The 10000-nt window shown below is 41.1% G+C and overlaps 1 non-coding gene across 1 annotated transcript; it reads right to left on the bottom strand.

Moving 5' to 3' along the window:
- Positions 1-7467: 7467 nt before the first annotated feature.
- On the bottom strand, positions 7468-7586 carry LOC123686886. The gene has a single exon (XR_006748640.1). It is a non-coding gene; the product is annotated as a 5S ribosomal RNA (ribosomal RNA).
- Positions 7587-10000: the final 2414 nt, after the last annotated feature.

Raw genomic sequence — 10000 nt, 5'->3', positions numbered from 1 at the left:
AGTAAAATGAAAGATGCACACGATAATTTTAGCTTAAACCATGCCGGAAAGTCGACTTCACGTCGTGCATCGGTACAAAGTTATTCAAGGGGCAAAATAAATTCACGAGAGTAGGTCCGATTACCGCTGGATCAGACGACGATTGTAACTTGTTGGATACGAATGTATCCGATGTATGTACGTCGTCCGTCTCAGATCTGTAGTAAGTGGGCCTACCCAAGATGCACACGATAATTTTAGCTTAAACCATGCCGAAAAGTCGACTTCACGTCGTGCATCGGTACAAAATTATTCAAGGGGCAAAATAAATTCACGAGAGTAGGTCCGATTACCGCTGGATCAGACGACGATCGTAACTTGTTGGATACAAATGTATCCGATGTATGTACGTCGTCCCTCTCTGATCTACGGTACGTGGACCGACCCAAGATGCACACGATAATTTTAGCTGACTTCATGCCGAAAAGTCGGTTCACGTCATGCATCGGTATCTTAAATCGCGCCGTAAAGTCGTTCACGTCATGCATCGGTATCTTAAATCGAGCCGAAAAGTCGGCTCACGTCATGCATCGGCGTCTTTTTTTTGTGCCACCGATGCATGACGTGAACGACCCTAGGGCGCGATTTAAAGCCATACCGATGCATGACGTGAACGACTTTTCGGCTCGATTTAAGATACCGATGCATGACGTGAACGACTTTACGGCGCGATTTAAGATACCGATGCATGACGTGAACGACTTTACGGCGCGATTTAAGATACCGATGCATGACGTGAACGACTTTACGGCGCGATTTAAAGCTATACCGATGCATGACGTAAACAAGATCACACCGATGCAGCACGTTAACATTAAAGCCCGCCTAATCCGATCGATGGAGGCCGTCTCGAGTGTCCAACTTGCTCACAAGAGCCGAGAAACAAACCGATGCATCACGTAGACAAGATCGTACCGAATGTTAACACAATCCAGAAGGAAATAATCTTAGATGAATATCGATTCTGATTATTGATTTTTCTTTCGCGATATTGATAGAAGACATCTGAATGAATTTCGAATTAATTCCGAAATCAAAAAAATATTTTCAATAAATTTTTTTTTCTAGAGTACCTCGGTCTTTTCTATTTTTTTCCAAGTTTCGTACGTCAATCAACATACATCCCAGAAAAAATCATCTCTCTAACTATCCTGGTTCAAAAGTTGTATCGGAACATTTCACGTCGAAAAAGAACATAGGCGAAAAAGGACGTGAACATTATTCCTTATAAAAACCAAACCCGACCATGGATTTTGATTCTGATTGTTGATTATCGCTATTAGAACACATTAGGAGGCAACCAAATCAAATTTGAGAAAATTCCACGATCAGAAAATTTTTTTCGAAAAAAAAAAAAAAATTCGAGAACACCTCGGTCATGGCAAGTTATTTCCCACAATCCATTCCCCAATCAACGTACATCCCAGAAAAAATCATCTCTCTAACTATCCTGGTTCAAAAGTTGTATCGGAACATTTTCACGTCGAAAATATATCTCTAAGTCCAGACCGATGCACCACGTAATCTCGGGCAGACCGATGCACAACGTAAATGACGATCGGGACCGGGGCGATCGGTCGTATCTGACACCGCCGGCTCGGTTCTAACATCGTCAATGAGTCGGGGTTGAAAAAAAGGACGTGAACATTATTCCTTATAAAAACCAAACCCGACCATGGATTTTGATTCTGATTGTTGATTATCGCTATTAGAACACATTAGGAGGCAACCAAATCAAATTTGAGAAAATTCCACGATCAGAAAATTTTTTTCGAAAAAAAAAAAAAAATTCGAGGACACCTCGGTCATGGCAAGTTATTTTCCACAATCCATTCCCCAATCGACGTACATCACAGAAAAAATCATCTCTCTAACTATCCTGGTTCAAAAGTTGTATCGGAACATTTTCACGTCGAAAATATATCTCTAAGTCCAGACCGATGCACCACGTAATCTCGGGCAGACCGATGCACAACGTAAATGACGATCGGGACCGGGGCGATCGGTCGTATCTGACACCGCCGGCTCGGTTCTAACATCGTCAATGAGTCGGGGTTGAAAAAAAGGACGTGAACATTTTTCCTTATAAAAATCAAACCCGATCATGGATTTTGATTCTGATTGTTGATTATCGCTATTAGAACATATAAGGAGGCAACCAAATAAAATTTGAGAAAATTCCACGATCAGAAAATTTTTTACAAAAAAAAAAAAAAATCGTAATCACCTCGGTCATGGCGAGTTATTTTCCGTATTTCATTCCACAATCAACGTACAACATAGAAGAAATCATCTCTCTAACTATCCTGGTTCAAAAGTTGTATCGGAACATTTCACGTCGTAATATCTCGCCAAGTCCAGACCTCGGCGATAGGTAGTATCTGACACCGTCCGCTCGGGACTGACATCGACTTGGACTCGGGCTGATGATGGGGAGGCGTTTAAGGACGTGAACATTTTTCCTTATAAAAATTAAAGTCGACAATGAATATTGATTCTGATTACTGATTTACGCTTTAAAAACACATTAGAAGGCAACCAAATCGAATTTGAGGAAATTCCACGATCAGAAAATTTTTTTCGAAAAAAAAAAAAATCCGAAAAATATTTTTCGATTCCTATTACTGATTTACTCTTTTAGAACACATTAGGAGGCAACCAAATCAAATTTGAGAAAATTCCACAATCAGAAAATTTTTTTCGAAAAAAAAAAAAATTCGAGGACACCTCGGTCATGGCAAGTTATTTTCCACAATCCATTCCCCAATCGACGTACATCACAGAAAAAATCATCTCTCTAACTATCCTGGTTCAAAAGTTGTATCGGAACATTTTCACGTCGAAAATATATCTCTAAGTCCAGACCGATGCACAACGTAAACTAGGGCTGAACCGATGCACCACGTAATATCGGGCAGACCGATGCAGAACGTAAACTCGATCATACCGATGCTTCACGTAATCTCGATCTTACCGATGCACCACGTAAACAAGGGCAGACCGATGCAGAACGTAAAGTAGATCTTACCGATGCACCCCGTAATCTCGATCTTACCGATGCACCACGTAATCTCCATCTTACCGATGCACCACGTGAACTGGATCTTACCGATGCAGAACGTGAATTGGATCTTACCGATGCACCACGTAAACTCGATCATACCGATGCACCACGTAATCTCGGGCAGACCGATGCACAACGTGAATGACGATCGGGACCGGGGCGATCGGTCGTATCTGACACCGCCGGCTCGGTTCTAACATCGTCAATGAGTCGGGGTTGAAAAAAAGGACGTGAACATTTTTCCTTATAAAAATCAAACCCGATCATGGATTTTGATTCTGATTGTTGATTATCGCTATTAGAACATATAAGGAGGCAACCAAATCAAATTTGAGAAAATTCCACGATCAGAAAATTTTTTTCGAAAAAAAAAAAAAAATCGTAATCACCTCGGTCATGGCGAGTTATTTTCCGTATTTCATTCCACAATCAACGTACAACATAGAAGAAATCATCTCTCTAACTATCCTGGTTCAAAAGTTGTATCGGAACATTTCACGTCGTAATATCTCGCCAAGTCCAGACCTCGGCGATAGGTAGTATCTGACACCGTCCGCTCGGGACTGACATCGACTTGGACTCGGGCTGATGATGGGGAGGCGTTTAAGGACGTGAACATTTTTCCTTATAAAAATTAAAGTCGACAATGAATATTGATTCTGATTACTGATTTACGCTTTAAAAACACATTAGAAGGCAACCAAATCGAATTTGAGGATATTCCACGATCAGAAAATTTTTTTCGAAAAAAAAAAAAATCCGAAAAATATTTTTCGATTCCTATTACTGATTTACTCTTTTAGAACACATTAGGAGGCAACCAAATCAAATTTGAGAAAATTCCACAATCAGAAAATTTTTTTCGAAAAAAAAAAAAATTCGAGGACACCTCGGTCATGGCAAGTTATTTTCCACAATCCATTCCCCAATCGACGTACATCACAGAAAAAATCATCTCTCTAACTATCCTGGTTCAAAAGTTGTATCGGAACATTTTCACGTCGAAAATATATCTCTAAGTCCAGACCGATGCACAACGTAAACTAGGGCTGAACCGATGCACCACGTAATATCGGGCAGACCGATGCAGAACGTAAACTCGATCATACCGATGCTTCACGTAATCTCGATCTTACCGATGCACCACGTAAACAAGGGCAGACCGATGCAGAACGTAAAGTAGATCTTACCGATGCACCCCGTAATCTCGATCTTACCGATGCACCACGTAATCTCCATCTTACCGATGCACCACGTGAACTGGATCTTACCGATGCAGAACGTGAATTGGATCTTACCGATGCACCACGTAAACTCGATCATACCGATGCACCACGTAATCTCGGGCAGACCGATGCACAACGTGAATGACGATCGGGACCGGGGCGATCGGTCGTATCTGACACCGCCGGCTCGGTTCTAACATCGTCAATGAGTCGGGGTTGAAAAAAAGGACGTGAACATTTTTCCTTATAAAAATCAAACCCGATCATGGATTTTGATTCTGATTGTTGATTATCGCTATTAGAACATATAAGGAGGCAACCAAATCAAATTTGAGAAAATTCCACGATCAGAAAATTTTTTTCAAAAAAAAAAAAAAAATCGTAATCACCTCGGTCATGGCGAGTTATTTTCCGTATTTCATTCCACAATCAACGTACAACATAGAAGAAATCATCTCTCTAACTATCCTGGTTCAAAAGTTGTATCGGAACATTTCACGTCGTAATATCTCGCCAAGTCCAGACCTCGGCGATAGGTAGTATCTGACACCGTCCGCTCGGGACTGACATCGACTTGGACTCGGGCTGATGATGGGGAGGCGTTTAAGGACGTGAACATTTTTCCTTATAAAAATTAAAGTCGACAATGAATATTGATTCTGATTACTGATTTACGCTTTAAAAACACATTAGAAGGCAACCAAATCGAATTTGAGGAAATTCCACGATCAGAAAATTTTTTTCGAAAAAAAAAAAAATCCGAAAAATATTTTTCGATTCCTATTACTGATTTACTCTTTTAGAACACATTAGGAGGCAACCAAATCAAATTTGAGAAAATTCCACAATCAGAAAATTTTTTTCGAAAAAAAAAAAAATTCGAGGACACCTCGGTCATGGCAAGTTATTTTCCACAATCCATTCCCCAATCGACGTACATCACAGAAAAAATCATCTCTCTAACTATCCTGGTTCAAAAGTTGTATCGGAACATTTTCACGTCGAAAATATATCTCTAAGTCCAGACCGATGCACAACGTAAACTAGGGCTGAACCGATGCACCACGTAATATCGGGCAGACCGATGCAGAACGTAAACTCGATCATACCGATGCTTCACGTAATCTCGATCTTACCGATGCACCACGTAAACAAGGGCAGACCGATGCAGAACGTAAAGTAGATCTTACCGATGCACCACGTAATCTCGATCTTACCGATGCACCACGTAATCTCCATCTTACCGATGCACCACGTGAACTGGATCTTACCGATGCAGAACGTGAATTGGATCTTACCGATGCACCACGTAAACTCGATCTTACCGATGCACCACGTAATCTCAATCTTACCGATGCACCACGTGAACTGGATCTTACCGATGCAGAACGTGAATTGGATCTTACCGATGCACCACGTAAACTCGATCATACCGATGCACCACGTAATCTCGGGCAGACCGATGCACAACGTAAATGACGATCGGGACCGGGGCGATCGGTCGTATCTGACACCGCCGGCTCGGTTCTAACATCGTCAATGAGTCGGGGTTGAAAAAAAGGACGTGAACATTTTTCCTTATAAAAATCAAACCCGATCATGGATTTTGATTCTGATTGTTGATTATCGCTATTAGAACATATAAGGAGGCAACCAAATCAAATTTGAGAAAATTCCACGATCAGAAAATTTTTTTCGAAAAAAAAAAAAAAATCGTAATCACCTCGGTCATGGCGAGTTATTTTCCGTATTTCATTCCACAATCAACGTACAACATAGAAGAAATCATCTCTCTAACTATCCTGGTTCAAAAGTTGTATCGGAACATTTCACGTCGTAATATCTCGCCAAGTCCAGACCTCGGCGATAGGTAGTATCTGACACCGTCCGCTCGGGACTGACATCGACTTGGACTCGGGCTGATGATGGGGAGGCGTTTAAGGACGTGAACATTTTTCCTTATAAAAATTAAAGTCGACAATGAATATTGATTCTGATTACTGATTTACGCTTTAAAAACACATTAGAAGGCAACCAAATCGAATTTGAGGAAATTCCACGATCAGAAAATTTTTTTCGAAAAAAAAAAAAATCCGAAAAATATTTTTCGATTCCTATTACTGATTTACTCTTTTAGAACACATTAGGAGGCAACCAAATCAAATTTGAGAAAATTCCACAATCAGAAAATTTTTTTCGAAAAAAAAAAAAATTCGAGGACACCTCGGTCATGGCAAGTTATTTTCCACAATCCATTCCCCAATCGACGTACATCACAGAAAAAATCATCTCTCTAACTATCCTGGTTCAAAAGTTGTATCGGAACATTTTCACGTCGAAAATATATCTCTAAGTCCAGACCGATGCACAACGTAAACTAGGGCTGAACCGATGCACCACGTAATATCGGGCAGACCGATGCAGAACGTAAACTCGATCATACCGATGCTTCACGTAATCTCGATCTTACCGATGCACCACGTAAACAAGGGCAGACCGATGCAGAACGTAAAGTAGATCTTACCGATGCACCACGTAATCTCGATCTTACCGATGCACCACGTAATCTCCATCTTACCGATGCACCACGTGAACTGGATCTTACCGATGCAGAACGTGAATTGGATCTTACCGATGCACCACGTAAACTCGATCTTACCGATGCACCACGTAATCTCAATCTTACCGATGCACCACGTGAACTGGATCTTACCGATGCAGAACGTGAATTGGATCTTACCGATGCACCACGTAAACTCGATCTTACCGATGCACCACGTAATCTCGATCTTACCGATGCACCACGTGAACTGGATCTTACCGATGCAGAACGTGAATTGGATCTTACCGATGCACCACGTAAACTCGATCTTACCGATGCACCACGTAATCTCAATCTCACCGATGCACCACGTGAACTGGATCTTACCGATGCAGAACGTGAATTGGATCTTACCGATGCACCACGTAAACTCGATCTTACCGATGCACCACGTAATCTCGATCTTACCGATGCACCACGTAATCTCAATCTTACCGATGCATCACGTAATCTCGATCTTACCGATGCAGAACGTAAACTCGATCATACCGATGCACCACGTTATCTCGGCAGACCGATGCAGAACGTAAAAAAAAAGCTTACAGCACGCGGTGTTCCCAAGCGGTCACCCATCCAAGTACTAACCGCGCCCGACGCTGCTTGGCTTCAGTGTTCTGACGAGAACTGGCAATTTCAGCGTGGTATGGCCGTAAACAACATATATTGCGATATTTTCTATGATATCTCACTTTTTGGGAGCGGAAAGGACGTGAACGTTTTTCCTCATAAAAAATGAAATAACTTTTGGATATTAATTCTGATTGTTGATTTAAGCTTTAAGAACACATTAGGACATATCTCAATGAAATTTGAGGGATTTCCGAAATCGAAAAATATTTTTCGAAAAAAAAAAAAAATCCCAGAAGACCTCGGTCATCTCAAGTTTATTTCCATATTCTATTACACAATCAACGTACATCACAAAAGGAACCATCTCTCTAACTATCACAGTTAAATTTTTGTATCGGAACATTTCACGTCGGAATATCTCGCTAAGTCCAGACCGGGGAGATCGGTCGCATCTGACACCGTCCGCTCCGGTCTAACATCGTCTTGGAGTCGGGGTAACGATGGAGAGGCGTTTAAGGACGTGAACATTTTTCCTTATAAAAATTAAAGTCGACAATGAATATTGATTCTGATTACTGATTTACTCTTTTAGAACACATTAGAAGGCAACGCAATCAGATTTGAGGAAATTTCAAGATCAGAAAATTTTTTTCGAAAAAAAAAAAAATTCAAGAACACCTGGGTCATGGCAAGTTATTTCCCACAATCCATTCCACAATCAACGTACAACATAGAAGAAATCATCTCTCTAACTATCCTGGTTCAAAAGTTGTATCGGAACATTTCACGTCGAAATACCTCGCCAAGTCCAGACCGGGGCGATAGGTAGTATCTGACACCGTCCGCTCGGGACTGACATCGACTTGGACTCGGGCTAATGATGGGGAGGCGTTTAAGGACGTGAACATTTTTCCTTATAAAAATTAAAGTCGACAATGAATATTGATTCTGATTACTGATTTACGCTTTAAAAACACATTAGAAGGCAACCAAATCAAATTTGAGGAAATTCCAAAATCAGAAAATTTTTTTTCAAAAAAAAAAAAATCCGAAAAATATTTTTCGATTCTGATTACTGATTTACTCTTTTAGAACACATTAGAAGGCAACGAAATCAAATTTGAGTAAAATCCAAAATCAGAAAATATTTTTCGAAAAAAAAAAAAAATTCGAGAACACCTCGGTCATGGCAAGTTATTTTCCACAATCCATTCCCCAATCAACGTACATCCCAGAAAAAATCATCTCTCTAACTATCCTGGTTCAAAAGTTGTATCGGAACATTTTCACGTCGAAAATATATCTCTAAGTCCAGACCGATGCAGAACGTAAACTCGATCATACCGATGCTTCACGTAATCTCGATCTTACCGATGCACAACGTAAACTAGATCACACCGATGCAGAACGTAAACTCGATCTCACCGATGCACCACGTGAACTGGATCTTACCGATGCAGAACGTGAATTGGATCTTACCGATGCACCACGTAAACTCGATCTTACCGATGCACCACGTAATCTCGATCTTACCGATGCACCACGTGAACTGGATCTTACCGATGCAGAACGTGAACTCGATCTTACCGATGCACCACGTAAACTAGGGCTGACCGATGCATCACGTAAACGACGATCGAGAGGCGCGAAAGGACGTGAACGTTTTTCATTATAAAAATTGAAATAAATGATAAATAATGATTCTGATTGTTGATTATCGTTTTTAATATGCATTAGTAGGCAACCAAATGAAATTTGAGGAAATTCCGATAACAGAAAATTTTTTCGAAAAAAAAAAAAATTCATGAAATCCTCGGTCATCGCAAAATATTTACCATATTCTGTTCGATAATCAACGTATATTTAAGAAGGAATCATATCTGTATCTATCTTGGTTCAAATTTTGTATCGGAACATTTTGACCAAAGTCCGAGCTTCGGCCGAAACAGACACCGCTGACCTGGCCTATCGATCGACCGAGAGTCGGGGATAGAGCGTAAGTGTTGTCTGGAGGGGAACCCTGTGCTCTCCTGACATATATAGGGAAGGTGGTCGCGTTGGGCGATGCAGAACGTTTGGATCGGGAATTATATTTTTGGTTCAGCTATTGGAATATGGTTTATTGTTGGTATATATTGGCGAAATAACGTTCTTACTGACTGGGGATATTCATAAAAATGAGTCCGGAGATTTTCAGATCGAAGTCCGAGTGATCCGACTTGGAAGGCGTGTTGGGTGGGTCGAGATGGCTTAGATCGATCAGACGAGGCGGGCTAAGTGTTGACGTCATGCATCGGTCCATTTTCAGATTGAGTCCGAGTAATCCGACTTTGAAAGAGTGTTGGGTGCGTCGAGACTGTTTAGATAGATCGGACGAGGCGGACTAGGTGTTAACGACATGCATCGGTATATTTTCTGATCGGAGTCCGAAGAAATCGGCCCTAGTAGGCGCAGCGGACGGTCGAGACGGCCTCGGTGGGTCGGATCGATCGGGAAAAG

Source organism: Harmonia axyridis, chromosome X (genome assembly GCF_914767665.1).
Source record: "Harmonia axyridis chromosome X, icHarAxyr1.1, whole genome shotgun sequence".
Classification (NCBI taxonomy): Eukaryota; Metazoa; Arthropoda; class Insecta; order Coleoptera; family Coccinellidae; genus Harmonia; species Harmonia axyridis.
Note: the sequence above shows the minus strand (reverse complement) of the source record. Positions and strands in the feature narration are given on the sequence as shown.